Here is a 26,594-nt window from a genome sequence, read left to right as displayed (position 1 = left end):
TTGACATGTTGAATACAGTGAAATTGCTTTTAAGAATAGAAGATAAAGAGGGACAATCAAGTACTAGTGTGTAAATTAAGTCATTAATTACAAAAGAATAAACTAAACTTGAATGTCATGCAAACCCTAGGTCCTAACATCTTAAGAATGGTCCATTATCATTGCTTTTAAACAATTAAGGGATACCCAACCCACACTTGAGTATAACACTGTCCATAGTGTTAGAAATTAAAACTGGGTATAGCACATAACTAGCACATCATAATCTTTGAAGACTAAGTATAGCATCATACTTAGTGTTCATTTTGAAATGGCAAAGCATAGTGTTCTACTAAAATAAATTAACCTGAAAGGAAAAATGAAAGGAAATAACATAAAATTAAACATGCAAAAAGACAAGAAAATAAAATAAAATAAAATAAAGGAAGGAAAATAAAAAGAAAAAGGAAAAAGAATATTAATTTTTTTTTTTGTTTCACTACTAGTGGTCTGCTGATGGCGTATCCTCACTAGTTAGATTTGCTGGAAGATGAGCGAGGGAAGTCAAGGAGGGGCGGTGGTGGCTCGGTGGTCCATGGAAGCATCCCGCCGGATCAAACTCCATATCATCGATGAACTGCTGATTTTGTGCTCCAGCATCCATCATCTTTTTCATCTGCTCCACTATTAAGTCTGTCTGGGTGGCCTGCCTCTCCAACCTTGTCATAAGCTGCTAAAGCATACTGTTCAAACCATGAAACTGTGCCCTAGTCTCCTCTTATAACTGCCCAAACTAAGTATAGTGTTGTTGCTGTACATCATAGACTTGATCTAGTCGATCAGCCAAAGCACTAATCTGAGCACTCGATGTCCCTGCAGAATAAGAGGATGAGGCTCCAGATGTAGGCATAAACACTCTAGCTGGGTTAGGAATCCTAACATCCGAAATCCCAGCCATCGGATCTTGGGCTCCTCTAGTTGCTGCCTCTCTAGCCTCGCTGACTATTGTGTTCATAAGCCTGTATTCTATACCATGTGGATGTTGAGTAGCCGTGATCATCTGCATGTTGATCATCTGTCTGATCCCTAGTGGTGTCATGTCACCAATCTTTAAAAGCTCTGACAGATAGTCGTCCAATACATCCAGTCTCTTAGCTAACCTAGTCACGTACGGGCCAAAACAACAATGAATCTTCTTCTGGGCGTCTACTATAAATGAACAGATTTGTCGAGCCAACAAATATCCCAAGTCAAGCTTCTTCTGATATTGCAAAGCCTAGAGGATGAAGACATTAGTCTGTGTTACTGCTCTAAAACTATCTCCTCTGCCTGTAATGGTGTAAGCTAATAGGGTATGGAGATAGTGGAGATGATCCGAAAGGCTAGACGCCTTAGACCTGTTGGGGTAGTACAATTCTGGCCTAAGTACCGATGAGTCCCACATGGTGTCGTATGATATTGAGTTGATGTAGAGACATCCCTGATACTCCTCCCCCAAGATCTTCTGTTCAGTCCATAATCCCAAGTGCATGTCGAATTGTGGGACTGACATTGAGAACTCCCTTCCCCTAAGTCTGAAATAAACTGCATCAGGCTGATGCCAGTTTGTGATCTGTTGCTGCAGGAAGAAGGTGCTGAGGAACTTAATCGTAAGCTCACGGTGGGTTGGCTCAATGATGTCAAAGAATTGCGCATATGGTAGAGTCTCGAATAGAGTGCACACATCCTGAACCAATCCCACTTTTTCCAGGGATACGAAGTCGATACAATGACCCGCCATCACTTGCTTCCATCTCATAACTTGGAATCGACTTTCGTTATCTGCATTAGGGAATGTCCATAATGGATGATGACCAGGTGCAGGTGGATTCGCAGCTGGTGCTCTTCGGGCTCGGACTAGTTGCTGTTACGGTGGAGGTGGAGGTGCTGGTGCTGGTGAAGTGGATGAAGATGTTCCTTCGCCACGTGATCACTTGTTAGTAGCGACGCATTTCGATTGCTTTCTTCGTGATTGATCGCGATCCCTCATATTACCTAATGTAATGAATCATTAGTTATTCGAACAAGAAATCAAGTTAATCAGAAATTCTACCCAAAATTTAACAGCATAACGACTATAATTCGACTAACAAAAAACTTTAGATTTAACAAAAGACTAAAGCCCCAATCTCCTGCATAAACTAATTAACAAATACATTCCAGCCTACTTTATCGTGCACCAACTAACGCAACTTTATGCTAACAATTGTTCATAATAAAATGCCATAGACAAACTTTATTTTTGCCAAACCGCACACTTATCGTTTCATAATCGAATTCACAACAAACATAGCAACTAATATAAATTAAATCTAGTTGAGGTCATATGGAAATAGTGTAACAAAGTAAAACTACCAAAACATACTAGCATGTCCTAAATAAAGTATACGCATAAAAGAAAAACCAAATTAAAACAAAAAAAGAAACAAAAAGTGAAGAGACTCACTTGGAATTGCTGAGAAAGGTAAGAAGAATTAGAGAAATGGAAGAAAATAGAACCTTGGAGCTTAGAAAGGGGTTAGCAAAAATTTTAAAAGCTCCTCATTTTATAGGCACGGGGGTCAGTACGGGTGAGGGCAAGGCCCTGCTGATCAGCACGGCTAGGACTCGGCCCGTACTGAGCCCTAAAGCTTTAATGTTGCACCATTTGGCACGGGTAGGGGCACGGCCGTGCTGACCAGCACGACCTGGTATTGCTGCCCGTGGTGCCTTCGGAAGCCGTGGTGAGGGCTGAGTTTTCCTTTTTGCTTAAGTGTATATTCATCACGGGCTTGGGCACGGGCATGGTGACCGGCACGGCTTGGTGATGTAACCTGTGGTGCCTTCGAAAGCTGTGGTGAACGGCTGAAATCCCCTATTATACATGTGTTCTCTCATCACGGGCTTGACTCTGGCCGTGCTAATGAGCACGGCCTAGTGTTGTAGCCTGTGATGGCCACATAAACCGTGGTGAAAGGGTTGATTCTAGGCTTTCCTTCGCCATCTCGAGTCGCCGAACTCCCTACCTGTATTTGACATATATATGCACACATTTAGGCCATAAATCAAGTAAGTGAATCAAACGGGAAAGTCCCACTTCACCGATTACTAAAAATCCAACATAAGTTATTCCAACCCTAAGTTTATATAACTATGTTTAAAATAAAAAAGTAATTGTTCTAAAGTTCAACAAGCATGCAATGAATGATAATATAAAAGTGGACCGAAGAAAAGAACATAAAATTAGAATGGGAATGCCTCCCAAGGGCGCTTCTTTTTTATTCTTGAGTCATTTAGCTGGACTCAATATGAATCATCGTTGCAGGTAAAGAATCATGTTAACCCGCTGCTCAGAATCCAACGAGTTTCCGTGATACACGTTGAGCCTATGTCCATTGACTTTAAAATCACCCTTCTCGGGATAATGAAGCTCGACTGTTGCCATATGGGAAAGCTTGCTTAACCATGAAGGGCCCCGACCATCGACTCCTGAGCTTCCCTAGGAACAACCGAAGGCATGACTTATATAACAATACTCTATCTCCACTCTGAAACTCCTTGGGACCTTTGAGCCTCTGATCGTGCCACTTCTTTGTCTTTGCCTTGTAAATTGAGGAGTTTTCATATGCTTGTTGACACCATTCCTCCAATTCACCCAGTTGCCACTGTCTTTCCTTACCTGCAGAATCAAACATCAAAATTGCAAGTGTTAAGGGCCCAAAGAGCCCTGTGTTCTAATTCGACAGGTAAATGACAAGACTTTCCATATACCAGCCTATAGGGCGTAAAACCTGTGGAGGTCCTATAGGAAGTTCTAAATGCCTATAATGCATCATCTAGTTTGAGGCCCAATCCTTCCGACTTACACCCATAGTTCTCTCTAATATACATTCTAAACCCCTATTAGTAACCTCAACTTGCCCACTGGTTTGTGGGTGATATGGAGTGGAGAACCGCTACGTTACACCATAGCGCCTGAGTGCCTTCTCTAATTGAGCATTGCAGAAATGCGTTCCCCTGTCACTAATTAGCGCTCTAGGTGTGCCGAACCTAGCAAATAACTTTTTAAGGAACCTGCAAACAACTCTAGCATCGTCAGTAGGTAAGGCTTGTGCCTCCGGCCATTTGGAGAAATATTCAACAGCCACTAGGATATACTTATTACCATTTGAGGAAGGGAAGGTTCCCATGAAGTCAATACCCCAAATTTCAAATATCACAACTGTCTGCATACTGTTTTAGGGCATCTCATCATGGGCAGAGATATTACCTGAGCACTGACAAGCATCGCAAACCTGAACAAAGGTTCTAGCATCCTGGAAGATAGTTGGTTAATAAAAGCCTGCATCCAACACCTTCCTAGCAGTATGGTTCGCCGCTTGATGGCCTCCTGCAGGTCCTTCATGACAATGCCTCAAGAATCTGAAGACTCTCTTTGCCATAAACACATCGGCGGATGACCTGGTCTGTACACACTCAATATAGGAAGGAGTCTTCGCAAATGTAGTACTTCAAATCGGCAAAGAATTTCTTTTTTTTTGTTGATAAGTCATACCCTTTGGTAAGACCCTAGCCACATGGTAGTTAGCATAATCAGAAAACCAAGGAGAATCAGAATATACCTTTAATGAATATAAGTGCTCCTCTAGAAATCAATCATCTGTTGTGCTCTCATCAAGTGCATCCAAGCTCGGATTCTCCAGTCTGGATACGTGATCTGCTGCTAAATTTTCTGCACCTTTCTTATCTCTAATCTCAAATCTCAATGTCGAACTCTTGCAACAATAAAATCCATCTGATCAATCTTGGCTTAGCATCATGCTTATTAAACAAATACCTCAAAGCTGAATGGTCAGTGAAGACGATGGTCTTTGATAAGACGAGGTATGATCGAAATTTGTTGAAGGTGTAAACGACAGCCAACAACTCCTTCTCTGTAGTAGTGTAATGTTCCTAGGCTCCTGTTAATGTCTTGCTAGCATAGTAAATGGGTTGGAGCTTTCTATCAAACCTCTGTCCAAGCACAGCTCCAACTGCATAGTCACTAGCATCGCACATTAGTTCAGAGGGTAGCCCCCAATCAGGCGAAGCCATGATAGGGGTTGTGGTCAAAAGTTTCTTTAATAACTCAAAAGAAGATACACATGCATCATAAAAAATGAAAGATGCATCCTTAACTAGCAATTGAGTAAGAGGCATTGCAATCCTAGAGAAATTTCTAATAAATCTTCTACAAAATCTAGCATGGCCTAAGAATCTCCTAACAGCCCTAACAGAACTAGGGGGTGGTAGCTTAGATATTGTTTCTATTTTAGCTCTATCGACTTCTATCCCTACATGTGAAATCTTATGCCTTAGAACGATTCTCTATCTCACCATAAAATGACACTTTTCCCAATTTAGCACCAAGTTAGCCTCAATGCACCTAGCTAACATGCGTTCTAGATTTGCCAAACAGTGAGAGAATGAGTTACCAAAAATAGAGAAGTCATCCATAAATACCTCAATCGACTCTTCAATCATATCATAGAAAATGACCATCATACACTGCTGAAATGTAATCGACACATTGTATAAGCCAAAAGGCATCCGTCTATAAGCGAATGTCCTATAGGGGCAGGTGAAAGTTGTCTTCTCTTGGTCTTCAGGTGCAATTGGGATACGAAAATATCCTGAAAAACCATCAAGGAAACAGTAAAACATATGTCTTGCCAATCTTTCTAACATCTGATCAATGAAAGGAAGAGGGAAGTGATCCTTCCGAGTTGCATCATTAAGCCTCCTATAATCGATGCACACTCGGAATCCTGTTACCATCTGTGTAGGTATCAGCTCATCTTGCTCATTTCGAATTACTATCATGCCTCCTTTCTTCGGCACAACCTGCACAAGGCTCACTCAAGAACTGTCACAAAAAGGGGTAAATTAATCCTTCATCTAGGAGCTTAATTACCTCCTTTTTGACTACTTCCTTCATGTTAGGATTAAGCCGCCTCTGTGGCTGAACTATTGCTCTATAGCTATCCTCCATAAGAATCTTGTGAGAATATAAATTAGGGATGATCCCGGGAATATTAGCAATCTTGTAGGCGAAGGCCTTCTTATACCTCTTGAGCACATCTAGAGTTTTTGCTCGCTCCTTAAGTGTTAAATCTGCTGCAATAATCACCGGTAACTTTTCTTCCTCATCCAAGAATCCATAGCTTAAGTGCTTAGGAAGCTCCTTCAATTCTAAGGCCTAGGGGTCCTCAAAAGAAGACTTCACTTTCCGCACTTCTGACCTGTCAAGAGAAAGAAAAGGATCAGTAGAACAGCTAGGCTCAGTAGCCAATAAACTAGCGAGTTGCTCCAACACTTGGCCATTGGACAACTCCTCCTCCTCTCCTTCTAAGGCTACTTGCAAAGGATCATCAAGTAACATTTCCTGTAAGTGAGACTCAACCAAATTATCCACAATATCGATAGAAAATACAACATCTTCATGGTCTAAAGAGTGTCTCATAATAGTCGCTAGGTCGAAGGTGATGGTCTCATCGTCTACCCTAAGTTTAAGCTTTCCATCACAAACATCTATTACAACCCTAGATGTTGCAAGAAAGGGTCTATCTAGGACTAAAGGTACAATACTCTCACTTTCCATATCCATAACTACAAAATCTACAGGAAAAATAAACTTGTCTACCTTAAAAAGCACATATTCAACAATACCCCTAGGAATCTTTACAGTTCTATCAGCTAACTGAATGCTCATCCTAGTGGGCTTAGGTTCATTCAAACCTAATTTATTAAACAGACTAGTGGGCATTAAATTTATACTAGCTCCTAAATCAGCTAATGCACCACTAATAGGCAAATTGCCAATGACACAAGGAACAGTAAAACTCCCTGGATCTCTTCTTTTGAGTTGTAGCTTGTTCTGAAGAATAGCCGAACACTCCTCATTCAGAGTCACGAGTCCCAAATCTAAATCAGCTAATGCACCACTAATAGGCAAATTGCCAATGACACAAGGAACAGTAAAACTCCCTGGATCTCTTCTTTTGAGTTGCAGCTTGTTCTGAAGAATAGCCGAACACTCCTCATTCAGAGTCACGAGTCCCAAATCCTCCAACTTCCTTTTGTTACTCAAAATTTTCTTTAAGAACTTTGCATACTTCGGCATCTGCAAAATAGCATCAACAAAAGGCAGGTTAATCTGCAGTTGTTTAAACAAGTCAAGAAACTTACCAAACTGCTTATCAGCCTTATCCTGCTTAAGTCGAGTAGGGTAGGGAACTGGTGGCTGGTACTCTCTCACAGGGCTCTTCTACCTGTCTTCCACCTTTTCTCCTTCTATTGTTTTAGGCTCTGGATCCTGCCTAGCTTGCTTATCCTACATACAAACATCCTCATCATCAGCTAAAGGTAGAGAGCTAGACAATTGCTTACTTGACCACAAGGTGACAGCCTTGCAATGCTCCCTAGGGTTTGACTCTGTTGTGCTAGGGAGATCCTTGTGGCCTTTCAGACAGCATCTTAGAAATCTGCCCAATTTGACTCTTTAAATTCTGGATGGATGCCTGCTGATTTCTAAGGGCACTGTCTGTCGGCTGGAATCTCGTCTCTGTCGACGTGACAAACTTCATCATCAGCTCCTCCAAATTATATTTCTTTTTGGCTGGTGGAGGGGGCTGTGATGGTATAGCCTATTGCTGCAGTTGTGGTGGCTACTGATGCAGTCTCTAAGAGCCTGGTGGACCCTAGGCGTTATTATTTCTCCACCCAAAATTTGGATGGTTACGCCAGCCGGGGTTGTATGTGCTGTTGTATGGGTTGTTCTGCTATCTAGCGGCATTACCCATGTAGTCTACCTGTTCCATGTCAATAGAAATAATAGAGGAAGAATTATTACTAGAAGCAAACATACCTCCCGCATTATAGTTTGCACTGTAGTGCGGGCCATCACAAAATTCACAGCTTATTTGGGCTGCATGAACAGGCATTTGAAGCTGGTCTAACTTCTTAGTCAGAAGCTCCACTTGAGTTGCCAAGGCTACTGTGGAGTCTAACTGGTTGACCGTTCCTTGTTTGATCGGCCGACTCCTAGAGGATTGCCACTGGTAGTTGTTCATGGCCATCTCCTCTATCAGGTTCTGTGCCTGCTCCGGCGTCTTGCTGAGCTCCACATGCTATAGCATCCACCATTTGCCTCGTAGCAAGGTTCAAATCACTATAAAAGGTCTGAACCTGCATCCATACTGGTAGACCGTGGTGTGGACAACATCTCAACAAGTCCTTATACCTCTCTGAGGCGTCGTACATGCTCTCGTCGTCCATCTGCACAAAAGAAGAAATGTCATTTCTTAATTTAGCAGTTTTAGCTAGAGGAAAATACTTGTAAAGAAATTTTTCGGCCAAAGATTTTCAGGTTGTAATAGTGTGCGGTGGAAAGGACTGTAGCCATCTCTTTGCTCTATCCCTTAAAGAAAATGGAAATAATCTCAGCCGGATGGCATCATCGGTAGTTCCATTTATCTTGAAAGTGTCGCATATCTCCAAAAAGTTGGCTATATGGGCATTGGGATCCTCGCTTGGCAGCCCCCCAAACTGTACACTCTGCTATACCATCTGGATCACATTTGGCTTTATCTCAAAATTGTTAGTTGCCACCGTCGGTCTGAGTATACTCGTTTGTGTCCCATCCAATGATGGTCTAGCAAACTCGTACATCGTTCTATTGGCATCCGCCGCGGCATCTCCATTGTGATTCTCCATCCCTTCTGGTTTATCAATAGGTACCTCAACCTCAATCTCCTCCTCTTCTAATTGCAAACGCTTCCTTAAAAGTTTGAGGGATCTTTCTGGATCAGATAGAGACTCTATAAGATTAGAGTTTGAGCTCCTGATCATAAACTACCTACAAATGGAATGTAGCGACCGAAGAACAAAAATAGTTAAAACAATGAAAGAATAAAATAAAGCAAAATAAAGACAGAAAAATAAATATGGCTAAATTAACAAAAACACAAGTTTGTTCTAGTTCACACAAAAAGTGTTCCCCGGCAATGACGCCAAAAACTTGATAGGCTATTTACGTAGTTACAATCTAAGGCAATGAACCTATCGATGTAGACTAGCACAAATGGTGAGTATCAAGGTCGTATTCTCGGGAAAGGGTGAACCTAGACCTACTGTAGTGTCTTATTTTATCTAACCTAAATAAATCAATGAAGTGTTATGCTGTCATTAATTATGAACAAACAAAAAATTAAATGTCAAATTATCTGAAAGGATTTAGGAAAACTCTTGAAGGAAAAGCAAACCCTAGGGGACCTAAGTTAATTGGATTTTAGTGAAGATAGAGATTAAATTGATTATTAATTGCAATTACTCGTGGATGAAGTCTTAACTGAATTTAGTCTCCCTCTCGAGATAATCGAATTCCTAACCCTAATAACCTAAAGTTGGAATCTCTTCCTAACGATTGATTATCCGATTAGCATTAAGGTTTAACTCGCCTCTATTAAGCTTTGTTAGTTCTTAATCCGACTAGTCAATTACCCTTATCTCTAAGTGATTATTAACCAGTTCTTGCTATTCAATTTTCTGATTACTAAATGAGTCTCTCAATTATATAAAGCAATCTAAATTCCACAATTCACAACGTCTCATGAATAAAGTGACTTCTCATTAATAATAAAAGCAAGAAGAATCAATAATTGACAATCAAAATCTCATAACATTAAGATCAATCCAACAACAGAGGAACCTCAATTGGGTTCACAATTTAGCTACTCATACTAATAAGCATCACAAAATAAGGAATAAAATCATAAAAGTAAATTAAAGGCATGTACACCCTTCTTCAATAAGTTGGATGAGAAACCCTAATTTTCCAATTCAGAATAGCAAACCCTAATTTGCCTCTTGAATGCTCCCAACTCTTGCCTTGATCTTCAAATTGATGTTGAAACAAGTGTAATCCTTCCTTCAATTGATGAAAATTGATCTCCCAAAGTCGACAATTGAGAACTGGAAACAAATGATTTAAGTTCGTATAATGGAAATCAAGTCAGAAAATCGAACCCTAATTCACCAAAACGTTTTTACCTATATAGTCCCTTCAGCATGGCCGTGGTCAAGCCTGTGCTGATCAGTACGGGCGGAGTCTAGGCCGTGCTGAACCTACACATTCAGTTTTGTTGACCTCTTCCAGGTCGTGCCCTAGCCGGTGCTGACCACCACGGGTCGTGGTGGAGGCCATAGTGGCTACGGAAACTGTGCCAAAATGGTACTTCTTGAGGGCAGCTACTTGACAATTCAGCACGGCCGGAGTCTAGGCCTGCTCAACCTTGGAATGCAAGTCCTTGCTCAATTTGATGGATTCTGGTCCGTAATTGTGCGTATTTTCCCTTGATTGTTGATAATCTGAAACGTGAAAGGAACCAAAAGACAGGTGATTCTAGCATAAAACGAGATAATTATGCACAAGAATGTAAACAATTGGGCACGTAAATATGTATTATATGATGCCTATCAGACTTCCTAATCATGTTAGGACAAGGTTAATCCTTAGTCAACTAGGATTTGACTAATTAGTTTTCATGTAATAACTTTAGTCTTATCCTTATCTAAAATCCTTGCAAATAAGGAAACAACTTGTTTGTTCAAGATTAATGCTAAATACATATATATTCCCTAAACTTATATTGATTAGTCAATTTAACATTCTAAGTTTCAATTTAACTTAACAGATACATGAATTTTACTTTTTCTAAATATTTAAACACCTTTAATTTCAATTTAACGTAACATACACTTGAACTTTATTCTTTAGTAATATTTAAACATCTTTATAAAATACGTGCAGACGTATTGAATGAAGACACATGTCAAATAGTATTAAAACATCATAAATAAAAGTAAGTTCATGTGTTTATTAAGTTAAATAGAAAGTTAGAGTGTTAAACTAACTAAATGAGGTTCAAGGCAGAAATATGAATTTGACCTAAAATTAAAGATCTAATAAGGCTAATTAATCAAATTAATTAATTTCATGAAATTCATATTAAGAAAGAATCATATTTTCTATAAAACAAATCAAGAACAACAAGATTTTAAAAGCAATAATCAAGAAACACAACATTTATGCAAGAAACACAGGTAAGACCCAAATCAACCTTCAAGATTGTTTAAAGAACTTATCATCTATATGATTTAGATATGATGTACTATCTTAAAAGACTTATCATTATATCATAATCAAAAAGGCCAAATTCTACAAAAAGACCCATAATATGCACATAACTCATAAAATCAACTCTAGATTTTGTATTGCTTGCATACATGATTATTTTAAAAATTTATCTTCGAAACTCTTAGAAACTTAAATGTTAATTAATAATCTTATAAATTACATTATTTGTTGTATAAAATTAAAATAAATCCAACCCACAAACATTACTCGAAAACCCAAACCTTAGTCTTCATCTCGTGCATATAGTTTTATTTTGATCTGTAAGAATCTAATTGATTTAACTACTTCATGAACATCAAAAACTCAAAAAAGTTATTGAACTAATTACCTATATGGTTGTATTAATTAATTTTACAAAATCAAACGTCAGACATAAATTTGGTGATGTTTATTGACAGTTTATTTTGTCAGTAATTTAATTAGGTAAAATATTGCATATTTGAGGCAAATTTTACCGATGAAAATATTCATCGCTAATCTATCTATAAATCACTTAAATAAAATGACAACATCGTAATTTACATTTTAGGAGTTAGGAGCCCTAACTACTCAAATGTAACAGTAGCAACCATTCGAAAGGAAAAAAGAAAACCTTACTCTTCCTCCCCCCAACCTTAACTCCTCATATTGTAAATTCTATAACTGAACCAATCATATTTTTTGTTGATGATTGCATATAATACTTTGAATAAGATCTATAAAACACTTTTGATAAACTTTATTCATACAACATTGGCCAAGGATTCCATGTTAAAGCATATAAAGAAACATTAGGATAAGGTTCCAATGACATATTATCCCGGGCAATGAATTCTTTATTGATAACTCATTATTTTCGTATGACTCTTAGTATACCCAATGACTATCCCTTGAATACTCCATAGTTAGAAGGACATAATATAGTATCAAAATATATCAATCCTTATATAAGATAAATATACTGTTGTTTCAAGTCTAAGGATCATATATTACATGATTGTCCATAGACACTTAGGATAAATTCCATATGAACTACTACATAGGTTCATGTTTAATGAACTTATTCTTGTAACAAGTACCTATATGCTTATCTTGGTATCCTTATACCTCAATCTTATAAGATATATTGCTTACTTTTTAAGTAAGTGATAACACAATTTGGTAGTCCTGAGCGTTTAATTAATATCCCACAATCAACATCTAATTTTTGATCAAATATCGACTGTAAACATAATTTAGGAATGTATGTAATGAGAACCTCATCGTTATAAACTTGCTTTACAATTTTTCTTATTTTGAGTTTACATTCCATAGAGTTCATCTCTAATAGTCTTAATTAGACCTTGATTTTACCACGATAAATCTATACCATTAAGAGTTGAACAATGCCTTTAGTGTAATTGCATGTCATCAATGTAATGTATAAATTAACACAATTATCAAGTAACTCCTTGTCTTTAGAGTATACTCTAACATCTCACTCCCCCTTCTTTCTCGTTAATGATTGCTTGTTAGTGTCTCTCTCTCTCCCTTTTCTTATTTTTTTCTTTATGCTTAGGTTTAATCTTTTTTTTTTCTTCTTCTTAACAATCGAGGGTGCCACTCCCTTATCGTTCCCAGTGCTAGTCTCCCCCTCTACTGCTTGCCAATGCCATTGTCCTCCAAATAAGTACAAATCCTATTTTTTTATTTTTTTATTTTCTTATGTTTTCTTATTTCTTTTTATGTTTTGTAGAATTTAGTTTTCATACATGTAAATCAGTTTAATTTAATTTTTAGTATTTTTATTTTTAATTTTTTTCTGTTTTGTTTAATTAAATATATGTAAATTTATTTTTTTACATTTACTTAATTTAATTAAGTAAACTTATGATTGTTAAATTAGGTAGTAAATTAATTTTTTTAATTTAAATATTTTAATTAAGTAAATTGATTATTGTTATAGTAGGTGGTAAATTTATTTTTTAATTTCGTTAATTTACTTATGTAAGTTTATGTTTGTTAAATTAGGTAGAAAATTAATTTTTTTAATTTCGTTAATTTAATTAAGTAAATTAATGATTGTTAAAGTAAGTGGCAATTTTTTTTTTGCATTTAGTTAATTTAAAGAACCGTTCTTGGGACTTCATCATCATGTTAAGGAACTATTCTTCGTACTAGGTCCATTTTAAAATGAGCTATTTGGTCGAGGGCCCTAAGACATCACAATGATTTTAAGACTATTAAAAAAGTGGAGTCACCACTCGAAAGATCGGGACAAGTAGATGGTCTTGTATCCCTTATGGAGAGCATAAGATTCCTCATCTCTAAAATCCGAGATTCTAGGTTCAAAAAGTTAGATATGGGTAGGAAAGGCTTAAGAAGCACCCCTATCTATCTAGCCTCCACTAGAGTAGAAACTCTAAAATTGCAAAACAAAGGCCAAAATCATAAAAACGATAAAAAATGAGGGTCTACCAGACTAAAATTGTGCAACTACAGGCTAAGCTTGTGCAAGGTCAGTCTTCAAAACCCTAAGAACCTTTAAACGATAATGTTTACCCATGAAATGGCAAAAATACTGATTAATAAAATTAAGCCTGTGCAAGTTCAAGCTTCCAAAATTCCAAAATCATAAAATTACCACGTTTATGCCAATGGTCTAATTCGATGGGTCTAGGGTTGAACTCGCGCGAGTATAGTGGTGAACTCATACAAGTTCAACTCATAAAGAGCAAAACAAATGTGTTTCTCACCCAAATCACAAAAAATCGAAAATTTTCAAAAGAAAATAAAGAATAGAATTTTAAACACACGAAATAAGCACCAATTATCAAGTAAAATTCGATTTGGCCCTCAAATAGTGGGCATTAATGTAGAAGATGAAAGAAAATACTTTTATAAGAAAAGAAAATGTATAAAACCTTAGAAATGCTACTTAAGATATTTAAGAAGTATAGGGAGGTAAAGGGTTTTATGGTGTTTCTAGGATTTTTAGATGTTGAAGAAGAAGAGAGAAAGGGCGAGTAGGTTCTGATTTTAGAAAATGGGTATATATACGGGTATGTCTAGTTTATGTGTATATGAAGAAAGAGATTAATGGTCATATTTGCAAGGACCATAGTTGGAAGAAAAAGAGTATCTTATGGGATTTGTCATATTGGAGTTAAGATCTAATTAGACATAACTCAGATATGATGAATATTAAGAATGAAAATGCAGAATAGATGTCCAAGAGGTCGGGGTGAATTGGACTTTTCAAAAATTTTAGGTTGGATATCTATTACATTTAATTAGAATTCTTAAGTATGAAATCAAATGATATGATTAGTCGATAATATTTAGATTATTATTCCACTGATAGTGGAATGATCAAAATTAATTACTCTTAAAGCAATTACGTATTAACTATTAGATGACTAAAGCAGACTGTACATATATCTAACTATACTAGAAAGCACTCTATTAGATACATACAATAGTAAGGAAACTATTGTAATAGATACCTCAACTGCTATGAATTAGAACATTTTTCAAGCAATTGTTTTTCAATAAGATAAGTAAAAGAGAACAAAGCTTTAAATATCTTATGAAGGTTTGAAAACAATCAGATGTCTATTTAACATATTTTTTCTTATTTTTCACAATAGATATCTAATGGATGAGATGACTATGTCATATATTTAATTGAAAGCATGAGTAAAAACAAACACAATGATTTTAATTAGTTCGATACTAAGACCTAAATCTAGTCTTTAAGGATCACACTTTACGATTTTCTCCACTAGTTGACTCTATTAATGACTAGAGATCAAGCCTCACAAGGTTCTAATACTTAGACAACTTACCCAGTTTGAGTTATCCCTACTTTAACTATCCCAAATATATTGTTAGGCTTCTATCAACCTCTCACTTGCTTTAATAGGTGTAAATGTACTTTTTACAAACTTTTCAATAGAAGGCTATGTCCCCCATATAAGACAATAAGCTTTATGTTAGGTGCTTGGAGACCTTACAAGAAATTTTGACTTTAAAATAGTAAAAGCACTACCACATAATTCCTAGACAAATTAAATGCAAGGAAAACTGATTTGGGAAGCAATAAATATAACTACTTAAGAATAAAATAAGAAGATGAAGGGTGATAAATGTTTATTTTCGATCTTGAGAGTTTTGGAGTTTAAATGCTATTATATCCTTATTAATTTTGTAGATTGAGGCTGACGTGCATAAAATACACACATCTAAATGGGGTTTTTAAGATCAATTTTATGGATATTTGGATGTGAATTAGTATCAACACTCACCCTATGTATCTGTTTGTGTGCATTAGGTCCAAAAGAAGTCAAAGAATGAAAAAAGGAAAGAATTGGAGCATAATTGGACGTCAAAGCTGCCGAAACGAGCTAAGTACGAGCATCAGGAAGCTTAACATGGCTGTGTTGGTTTCAACACTGGCCGTGTTCCTAACACGGGCATCAACACGGCCGTGTTGTGTGCATCAAAACATCAAAGAAAAGGAAGTTCTTAGGGAGCATGGGCCCAGAGAGTAACACGGCCAGGAACACCAGCCCGTGTCCCCAACACGGCCGTGTTGGCGGCGACAGGGGGAATAATTAAAAGAACAAAAAGAGGAAAGAAAAAGAGGAGGCTAGGGTTAGAACGTCAAAAACCCTAATTTTTCTCTTTCTAAGGATTTTCTGAGCTGAAACCAAGAAAAAAGGAGACTTGGATCAAGGTTTGAATCAGATTCCCTTCATAGATTGAAGATTGAGCGAGGTTCGCTGATTAGTTCTCAAATCGAGCAAGAGGCAACTAGGGTTTGAGATTTCGAATTTGCAAATTTAGGGTTTTTTCATTCAGCTTGAAAGAGAAGGGTGTACATGCCTTTAATTTTCTTTTCCTTATTTTGTTCCCCAATTGCTTTAACCATGAACATGAGTAGCTAGATCTTTTGAACCCATTGGGGTTCACCTTTGTTGATGGATTATGCTTAATTGTTAGTTTTATAATTATCGTTCTTGCAATCTTCTTGCTATTCAGTAATAAAAGTTTGATTCAGTTAATTTGAGACGTTGAATTAATTGTTTATTAGGTTGTTTCTTGACATTAAGAAATGCTTGTTACAACTGGACATTGAATAGTAAGGACTAGTAGTTAACACTTAGAGATAAGGTTGATTTACTCACCGGATTAAGAATTAATAACTCTTAATAGTTTTAAATCATACTTAATGCTGATCTATAGTAATTCGATAGGAAGAGATTCCATTAGGTTAGTGCAGGTTTAGGAATTCGGTAAGCTCGAGAGAGGAACCGGAATTCAATTCAGGATTTAGGCACGGGTAAGCAAGATCGGCAATCCATAAAATCCATCTTTAGAATTCCATCACTTAGGCTCCCTTTTGGGTTTGTTTTTCTCCTTGCAATTGTCTTTTGATTGTTCGTTGTCCTTCATTTACTTATTTGCACTCATAATATTAGCTGGTACGTTAGAACTTTCACACCCTATTTCAGACTAGATAACATAGTAAACGGTAGTAACTCTAGGTTCACCCGATCTCTAGGGATACGACCTTGATACTCACTAGTGCTAGGTTGCATCGGTAGGTTCATTGCCTTAGGTGTAGGTTGCATAAAGAGCCCATCAAGTTTTTGGTGCTGTTGCCGGGGAAACCGTAACGGTGAACTAGAGTGTATTGTTTTTATGTTAATTTAGTCATTGTTTGTTTATTCATTTATTCTTTATTTTTCTTTATTTATTGTTATATTATTTTTAATTGATTGGTGGTTGTTTGGTTGTCGGTTTCAGGTAGTATATGACCAGGAGCTCTAACCCTGATCTTATAGCACCATTATCTAACCCGGAGCGCTTTCTCAGATTATTGAGACGACGTTTGCAGGCAGTTGAGAAGGAGGATAGAGTTACAGTTCAGGTTCAAGGAGTTGACGCAATGGAGAACCTCAACCCCTAGGCCGATGATGATCAAAGGACCATGTACGAGTTTGCTCGACCCTCTTTAGATGGGACGAAAACGAGTATAGTCAGACCTGCTGTAGCGGCTAACAATTTTGAGATAAAGGCCAATGTTATCCAGATGATCCAGCAAAGCATGCAGTTTGGAGGATTACCTAGCGAGGATCCCAATGCACATATCTCCAACTTTTTAGAGATTTGTGACACATTCAAGATAAATGGAACAACCGATGATGCCATCCGGCTGAGATTGTTTCCATTTTCCTTGAGGGACAGAGCAAAGAGATGGCTGCAATCTCTTCCATAATGTATTTATCACTACCGGAAGGCGCTAGTCAAAAATTTCTATACAAGTATTTTCCTCCCGCTAAAACTGCAAAACTTAGAAATGACATATCTTCTTTTATGCAGTTTGATGATGAAAGCATGTACGATGTATGGGAGAGGTTTAAGGATCTTTTGAGATGCTGCCCACATCACGGATTGCCAGTGTGGATGCAGGTTCAGACCTTCTACAGCGGGTTGAACCTTGCAACGAGGCAGATGGTGGATGCTGCAGCAGGTGTGGTACTAAATAGTAAGACGCCCGAGCAGGCTCAGAACCTGATAGAGGAAATGGCCATGAACAACTATCAGTGGCAATCCTCTAGGAGCCGACCAGGAAGACAGGGAGTGGTCAACCAAGTGGACTCTACAGCAGCCTTGGTAGCTCAAGTGGAGCTTCTAGCCAAGAAGATCGACCAACTCCAGATGCCGGTTCATGCAGCGAACGTTGGCTGCGAGTTTTATGGTGGCCCACATTACAGTGCGAACTATACCGCAGGAGGTATGTTTGCTTCATCCTCTACTACTTTTCCATCTAATTCTGTTATGTCTTCTGATGTTGAGTAGGTTGACTATATGGGGAATGCCCCAAGGCAGCATAACGATCCTTACAGTAATACATACAACTCTGGGTGGCGCAATCATCCCAACTTCAGTTGGAGGAACAATAATGCTCAGGGTCCACCTGATTCTCAGAGACTTCATCACAATGCAGAACATTCACTGGCTCGCACAAGCTCCTCCCTCTACCGGAAAAGAAGTCAAATTTAGAGGAGCTTATGATGAAGTTTGTGACGCTCTACGGAGATGAGGTTCCAAAGAACCGATAGTGCACTTAGGAACCAGCAGGCCTCGATTCGAACTTGGAGACCAGATTGGCCAAATCTCTAAGATGTTGTCCGAGAGGCGGCAAGGAGCTCTCCCGAGCACCACTGAGTCTAATCCGAGGGAGCACGTGAATGCCATCACTTTACGCTCGTAAGTTAGTTTCAGCTCCTTCTAAGCCTATTTTTGATGACGCCACTATCAATGTGCGTGCCGAGGCGAAAGGTAAGGTTAGGGACCCGAGGACAAAAGGTGAAATCAATTCCGGATGAGAATATCAACCTAAGATTCCTTATTCTGCTAGAACTAAACAAGCAGAGGCGAAAGAGCAGTTTAGTAAGTTTTTAGAAATGTTTAGACAACTGCATATTAACTTGCCTTTTATTGATGCATTGGAATATATGCCGAAGTATGCTAAGTTCTTAAAGGACATACTTAGCAGAAAAAGGAAGTTGGAGGAGGTCGCCTATGTTCAGCTCAATAAGGAGTGCTCAGCGGTGTTTCAGAGCAAGTTGCCAGAGAAACGTCACGATCCAGGGAGTTTCACTATTCCCTGCACTTTAGGTAATTTGTGTATGGATGATGCATTAGCTGCTTTGGGGGCTAGCATAAATGTCATGCCCACTAATTTGTTCAATAAGCTAGGTTTGGGGGAGGCAAAATCCACTAGGATGTGCATTCAATTAGCTGACCGTTCTGTTAAGTTTCCTAGGGGAATTGTGGAAAATGTGCTAGTTAAGGTAGATAAGTTCATATTTTCTGTGGACTTTGTGGTTTTGGATATGGACAATAAGCATGGTGTACCATTAATTTTGGGAGACCTTTCCTTGCCACAGCTAGAGCTAAAATAGACGTGTTTGAGGGGAAGTTAGAACTTCATGTAGGGGATGACTGTGTCACTTTTAGTTTACCTTCATTTGATTGTTCTTCCATCGACTATGTTCATGCCATTTATTGTATTGATGGAATTGATCTTGCTTGTAATACACAACCACAAGATGTACAAATGGATGATGCTATACATGTTTCTTCCCCTATTAGTATGTGTTATTCATCTGAAAAAAATAACTTGTATCAATATGAGACTTTGTGCTATGATAGACCCGAGAAGGGTAGTTGCAAGTTTGTTTTTGACAGGTCACCTAGCCGGAATGCGGAGTGGATGAATGGACATCCCAAATCAGTCTAGAGAGCACCTCCTTGGTCATCTACCGCACACATCAGACCTTCTTGTTGTGCTTATATGACTCGAGCCCCAACTTACATTGAGCCTACCTTCTTAATTTGCCTGCGATGCAGGAATGCTATTGTAGAGTCCAGCTAGATGACTCGAACAAAAAGAAGCACCGTCGGGAGGCATTCCCGAATCTATTTTTTTTGCCTTCTGAATTTTTGGACATTTTTATTTATTTTATGTAGTCATTGGTAGTTAGATATTTCAGTCTATTTTTAGTAAGTTTGATTTTGAGGAGATACTATCTTATTGAACCTTTTACTAGATGTTGCTTGGAATGTGTTTATTCTTGAGTTTTGCAGGAGTTAGCCTACTTGATGCTCGTACCTAATTTTGAGGACTAACATATTTTGAAGTGTTAAAGTACACATCAAGGGCAGTATCTAGTAGACTTTCTAGTTTTTATCTCTTTATGTCGTTTTATTTTTCTCTTAGTTTTCCAATTTCTTTTATGGACTCCCATAATCTGCTTCATTTTACATATTTTATTCCTGCCTACCTTATTCACACTGAGGACAGTGTTTTTCACAAGTGTGGGGTAGGTACCGTAGATTTGTGCAGCTTTTATCGAACCTTGTTGGAAGAAGGCAATGAACGAATCTCTTAATTACAATCCAGCCAGCCATTCCTCTACCACAGACTAGCCAACCCCCTGATATACCTGCTGATGCACCTCCTTTCACTCTGGAGCCATAGTCAGGGCAGTATTAGTTCTTTTTCCTTTTTGATTTCTTATATTTTGTACACTGGGGACGGTGTGTCCTTCAAGTGTGGGGTGGGTGATATTTATCCCGTCTTAGTAATTTGCTTATTCTTTGTGCAATTTTTTGTAAAATTTTGAAAATTTTTCACTTTGTTTCGATGCTCTTACTGTTGACTTGCTTTTGAAATCCTGTTTATATCCATGTGATCGGGTAAAACCGATAGTGTTGAGTCTTGCGGAAGAATGTAAGATAATTAGTTTGAGTTGTGCAATAAGTTGCTTTGGTTTATTTAATTCTGTTTTGATGATTTTTGTTTGGAACCTACTCAAAGGCACACTTGTGAGAAATTGAGCCTAAATTGTAAGCGTACACTTTATATGCTTGTATTTATTTCTTGTTGAGAGTGCCGATTACTGTCTTTACTTTTAGAACTTGCTCGGTAATGCTTATGAGGGCCACAAGGAGAGTTTAATACTTTGGTATGATAGAGGCACTTAGGTTTTTGATTCTAGCTAAATAGCCTTCATTCGTTTATTGATTCTGTAGATAACCCCTTCTTTCACCATTTCCTGTATCATATTCCATTACCACTTAGTTTTGTTCTGCTTTGGGTTATGATTTTGCATATGAGTTGTTTTTATTGGGAATTTTATCTTTGGAATAGCGTTGGAATCTTGTAGCAGCTTACTTCAATCCAAAAAGAAATTCACTCTATTATGTGAATGTTCTTCCCTTATTAAAAAAAAAGATAGAAGAATAAGAGGGAAAGGTGATGAAAAGAAAGAAAGTAAGTGAGCTAAACATTTTGACTTGATTCCTATTTCCCACCTTGGACCATCGGCCCATTGTTTACCCCTTGTGATCATCATGACTTATGTGCAGGTCATGTATTTTATTGCAGAACACCATAGGTTCAACTCTGACCAAATTTACCTACCCTTACCTAATCCCCATTACAACCTTTATAAAGACCTCTTAACATGGTTGTTGACTCTCCATAAGTGGTAGGAGTAGGATTTAAGAGCAAGCATATAGTAAGTAAGGCAGTAGTTGATGCATTGAGCGATTAAACACTACCCTTTAAACACTTTGAGTGATTTAGAGTGAATTTGGTGAGGAGTTGGTTCTGAATAAATTCGTTGAGACAGTATTGTGTGAACTATTGGCATCTTGGTTGTGATACTTGAAATTGATTGCTTCTTTTCTTTTTCTTTGACTTACGCTCGTTAAGGATATGTGCAGGAGCTCTCTAGCTTGTCTGTCAGTTTAGGTATTGTTCTTTAGTGGTTTATTTTCCTTACTTTACTTTTGATTGCTTGAGGACAAGCAATGAGCTAAGTGTGGGGTTATTTGATGTGCGTAAAATACACACATCTAAATGGGGTTTTTAAGATCGATTTTATGGATATTTGGATGTGAATTAGTATCAACACTCACCCTATGTATCTGTTTGTGTGCATTAGGTCCAAAAGAAGTCAAAGAATGAAAAAAGGAAAGAATTGGAGCATAATTGGACGTCAAAGCTGCCGAAACGAGCTAAGTACGAGCATCAGGAAGCTTAACATGGCTGTGTTGGTTTCAACACTGGCCGTGTTCCTAACACGGGCATCAACACGGCCGTGTTGTGTGCATCAAAACATCAAAGAAAAGGAAGTTCTTAGGGAGCATGGGCCCAGAGAGTAACACGGCCAGGAACACCAGCCCGTGTCCCCAACACGGCCAAGAACACAGTCGTGTTGGCGGCAACAGGGGGAATAATTAAAAGAACGAAGAGAGGAAAGAAAAAGAGGAGGCTAGGGTTAGAATGTCAAAAACCCTAATTTTTCTCTCTCTAAGGATTTTCTGAGCTGAACCAAGAAGAAAGGAGACTTGGATCAAGGTTTGAATCGGATTCCCTTCATAGATTGAAGATTGGGCGAGGTTCGCTGATTAGTTCTTAAATCGAGCAAGAGGCAACTAGGGTTTGAGATTTCGAATTTGCAAATTTAGGGTTTTTTCATTCAGCTTGAAAGAGAAGGGTGTACATGCCTTTAATTTTCTTTTCCTTATTTTGTTCCCCAATTGCTTTAACCATAAACATGAGTAGCTAGATCTTTTGAACCCATTGGGGTTCACCTTTGTTGATGGATTATGCTTAATTGTTAGTTTTATAATTGTCATTCTTGCAATCTTCTTGCTATTTAGTAATAAAAGTTTGATTCAGTTAATTTGAGACGTTGAATTAATTGTTTATTAGGTTGTTTCTTGACATTGAGAAATGCTTGTTATAATTGGACATTGAATAGTAAGGACTAGTAGTTAACACTTAGAGATAAGGTTAATTTACTCGCCGGATTAAGAATTAATAACTCTTAATAGTTTTAAATCATACTTAATGCTGATCTGTAGTAATCCGATAGGAAGAGATTCCATTAGATTAGTGCAGGTTTAGGAATTCGGTAAGCTCGAGAGAGGAACCGGAATTCAATTCAGGATTTAGGCACGGGTAAGCAAGATCGGCAATCCATAAAATCCATCTTTAGAATTCCATCACTTAGGCTCCCTTTTGGGTTTGTTTTTCTCCTTGGAATTGTCTTTTGATTGTTCGTTGTCCTTCATTTACTTATTTGCACTCATAACCATTAGCTGGTACGTTAGAACTTTCACACCCTATTTCAGACTAGATAACATAGTAAACGGTAATAACTCTAGGTTCCCCCGATCTCCAGGGATACGACCTTGATACTCACTAGTGCTACGTTGCATCGATAGGTTCACTACCTTAGGTGTAGGTTGCATATAGAGCCCATCAGAGGCTTGTATAAGCAATCAGAAACTAGTTGTCAAAGATGTAAACAGTTAAAGATTGTATCTTAAAAATTCTGACAGCTAATAAGATAGGCTTCTGCAAAGTTATATCTTTCTGTTTGACAATCTATAAAAAGCTACTAAAGAAAACCTGTGACTTGATAGACACCCAATTTGACAATGTGCAAAGCTGCTTTTTCTTCGTTCAAGAAAAACTAGTTGTTAGGGCGCATGTGTGAAAAATGTGCAAGTGTGTGAGAAAAAGATATGACATGATATAAAGCAGTTAGATGTGTCACAAGTAATAAGTAGATATCTGATGAAAGACAGTTTTCTCAAAGAGAAGGAATTTTAAGAATTTTGCTTTTATGCATAAGATCCACTTTTAAGAAAAAAATATGATTATAAGCGCGGGTTTTTCAAGGGTGCCTCCAAGTGATTGCATCTATGTCACTGTGTTAGAGGTTTCCTCATTTGTACTAAGCTTCAATCAAAAGTGAGTCATCAGGGAAGAGGTCTCAAAGGATCACGACAATCACGGTGATTGTGAATTATCAAAGAAGACTAGGGGTCACCACCTAGTAAAATAACTAGGACAAATAGAAAGGGGCGAAGGATGGTGGCTCAGATTCCTCATGGAGATGCTAACATATTCCGCCTCTCTGAATCAGAGATTTGGGTTCAGACAGCTAGGTATGTGTTGGGAAGGGGTTAGGTACCCCAACACGCTCGGACACAGAGTCCGGCCTCCACTAGACTCTAAAGTTTTTAATTTCCCTAATCGTACTAATCCTAGCTTGGTTGCTACTAATTTTATTATGATGACATTTTGTTATCTTATTTAAGCATGCAAAAGTGAGGGAAAGAAAAGACTAGCCTAACATACATCTACTCAAAATAGGGAAGGCCCGTTAGTGCTACTAATCCTAGAGGAGGTACATTGGTACCTTAATTTTTATCCAACATGCCAAGGTGGCCAAATAGAAACTGGTTTTATTAAGCATATGGGTGTCAGGTTCATTTTATCTTGGATTGATTAGGTGACTGAAATAGGAAAGGCAGGGGACTCGCATTGGTAAGTTGATTTATTTTAGCTAACATGTGAAGTGATCAATCAACCTAATTTGGTTTATCCATTAGCATGTGAGGTGAAATCTAAGCATACTAAACAATAATCAAATTCAATCATAAAGAAGAGAATAGAAGAATTAATGGACTACAACATAAATTAACAATAAAAAGAAAAATTAACTAACACTTTAGATAGTTCTAAAACTCATACATAAATGAATAACATGTAAGCAATCAAATCCACATTTATCCTAAATCCAGTATAATCCTTATTAGAGAATTAGATCAAGCATAAGGAGTCCCAACCTATGATATGAAAGGATGAAGTTAATTTCATGCTCATAAATCCAATCAAGATAATAAAATGCAATTAAACATATTAATCATGCAAGTAATTTATAACACGCCAAAATTAGAAACTAATCATATAAGACTTAAACCTAGCTTATTATTAGAATAAAATAGAAAAATTCCACCTAATGAACCCTAGACATGCCCTTAATTACATTCTTAACTTACCTAAAATGCAAATTAGATATTAAAGACTTAAGATACCAAATTAGTCATTTTAAGCCTTAAAAAGGTAAACTTTATATTTATAACTTGAAACCCTAGCATGCAGCAACTAAACCAGAAATTAAATATACATATTTAATCTTAAACATCAAAGTAATCATGTATATTAACCTACTAAAACTCATTTAAACTCAAAAGCATATGCCAATTCTAAAAGCAACCTAAATATATCAAATAATATTAAATATACTCTAAAAAACTGCTAGACAAAAGCTAATCATGCATAATAGTCGGTATCTAAAACATATAAACACATATTTAGCCCTAGAAATACTAAAAACCTCATAAAAAAGGAAGTTTGAGGCTCCTATCTGCTTACCCTGCGTAGGGTAAGCCTTAACCGACATGGGCTAAGCAAAAGCCCATGTGGGGTAAGCATACATAAGCTTTAAGCTTTAGGTTTTTAAGGTTTTCACACAATATTCACCTTACAATTTGGTTCAAATCATCAAAAATGATAAAATATGAATAAATAAGTATGAAAGCAAGATTATCCCAGAGTTTGCAGCCCTCAGGGTACTACCTTTGGTAGATGAAGGCAAAAGATGAGCTTTGATGATGTGAGGATCTTCTTAAGCTTTTGGGATACTAACAGGATTTCTAAAGGCTCCTAGAATGGATGGAATGAACCTATAAAAAAGGAGAACGTGAGTAGTGTGAAGGTTGAGGGACTTGGGGTTTGGTTTTGAAAAGAGGAGAGGGAATAAGATATGTGTATCTCTTAGAAGCTAAAGATGAACATTTTAAGTGTTGCTTTAAGGCTTTTATTGCTGGGGAGATTTAGGAATGGTGTTTTAGTGATTTGGGATGTGTAAAGTCCCTATTTTTAGGTATGGGGTAGGGGTATTGAAGGTTGTAAGAATTTGTGTGCTTTAGGAAGAAAAAAGTGTAGCTTTTAAGGTTTTTCTAGTGTGTGTATGGAGCTCCAAGCTTATTGGAACTTTTGGGTTTCTCTTCTCAAGTGGTAGTGGTGAGTGTGATTGAAAATCCAAAATTTTATGGCTAGGGCTTATGGGAGAGAAAAGGATTTTTTATATGGATATTTTAGGGTATTGGGAGCACTTAGTTGTTGTTTTTTAATTGGTTTGAGCAATGGAAGGTAAAAGATTAATTTTTAGTGTTTTAAGAAAGGTATGAATTAGGACACGCGTCCCATATGGGGTGATCGCCTAGCCCACGTGGGCTTAGCTTAAGGCTTAGCCCATGTGGTCTAGGCCTTACCCACGTGGTTTAAGGTGGTTCTTTTAAGGTTTCAAGTCCTATATGCCTCAATTTGGAGTTTTTAGAGTTTTAAGCTCTTGGTTTAGGCTTTGTAAAGTTATAGAATTCTATTTCAAGGTTTTGATTTTAGGTTTTCAGTTTCAATTTTCAAGTTTTAGGGTTTCGGGATTTTATCAGTTCATTCCAAAGTTTTTGAGCATCCTTTGGTGTCTTTGAGAGTCTTTTTCCTCACTATATCAAAGCTCACTCTATTAGGCTTGTCCTAGTATCATCCTCCAGCATATATAACGGAAGAGCAAGAGTTAAGTAATAACAATGATGTTTACTGTGTGCACTAAAATCAAAATTTAAGATTTTTCAATATGCATGAAAATAGTTTTATTGAAAAATTGATCCATATACAATATATCTAAGAGAATCTTTAATCTATTTGGAGATAGCTGACTTAGACATCTATCCTTTGGATTTGTCATTCGCTTCAAATATGGTAGATGCCTGATGATGGTATCCACGCACAGTCTTCTCACTAGGACATTCTTATACCTGCATTGTTAATTATCTGCATATATAATATCAATCCACACAATGTTTAATTATCATCAAAACTTAGAATATTAACTTCTTGAGGCTAACAATCTCCCCCTTTTTTATGATGAAAAACAATCATAAAAAAACTCAGACACTA

The 26,594-nt window shown here is 37.4% G+C and overlaps 2 non-coding genes across 2 annotated transcripts; one reads left to right on the top strand and one right to left on the bottom strand.

The window, feature by feature from the left end:
- The first annotated feature begins 8,239 nt into the window (after positions 1 to 8,239).
- Positions 8,240 to 8,346, top strand: LOC112534219. The gene has a single exon (XR_003078520.2). It is a non-coding gene; the product is annotated as a small nucleolar RNA R71 (small nucleolar RNA).
- A 9,199-nt stretch (positions 8,347 to 17,545) lies between these two features.
- LOC112534325 lies at positions 17,546 to 17,652 on the bottom strand. Its single transcript, XR_003078621.1, has one exon. It is a non-coding gene; the product is annotated as a small nucleolar RNA R71 (small nucleolar RNA).
- Positions 17,653 to 26,594: the final 8,942 nt, after the last annotated feature.

This window comes from Ricinus communis, chromosome 4 (assembly GCF_019578655.1).
Source record: "Ricinus communis isolate WT05 ecotype wild-type chromosome 4, ASM1957865v1, whole genome shotgun sequence".
Classification (NCBI taxonomy): Eukaryota; Viridiplantae; Streptophyta; class Magnoliopsida; order Malpighiales; family Euphorbiaceae; genus Ricinus; species Ricinus communis.
Note: the sequence above shows the minus strand (reverse complement) of the source record. Positions and strands in the feature narration are given on the sequence as shown.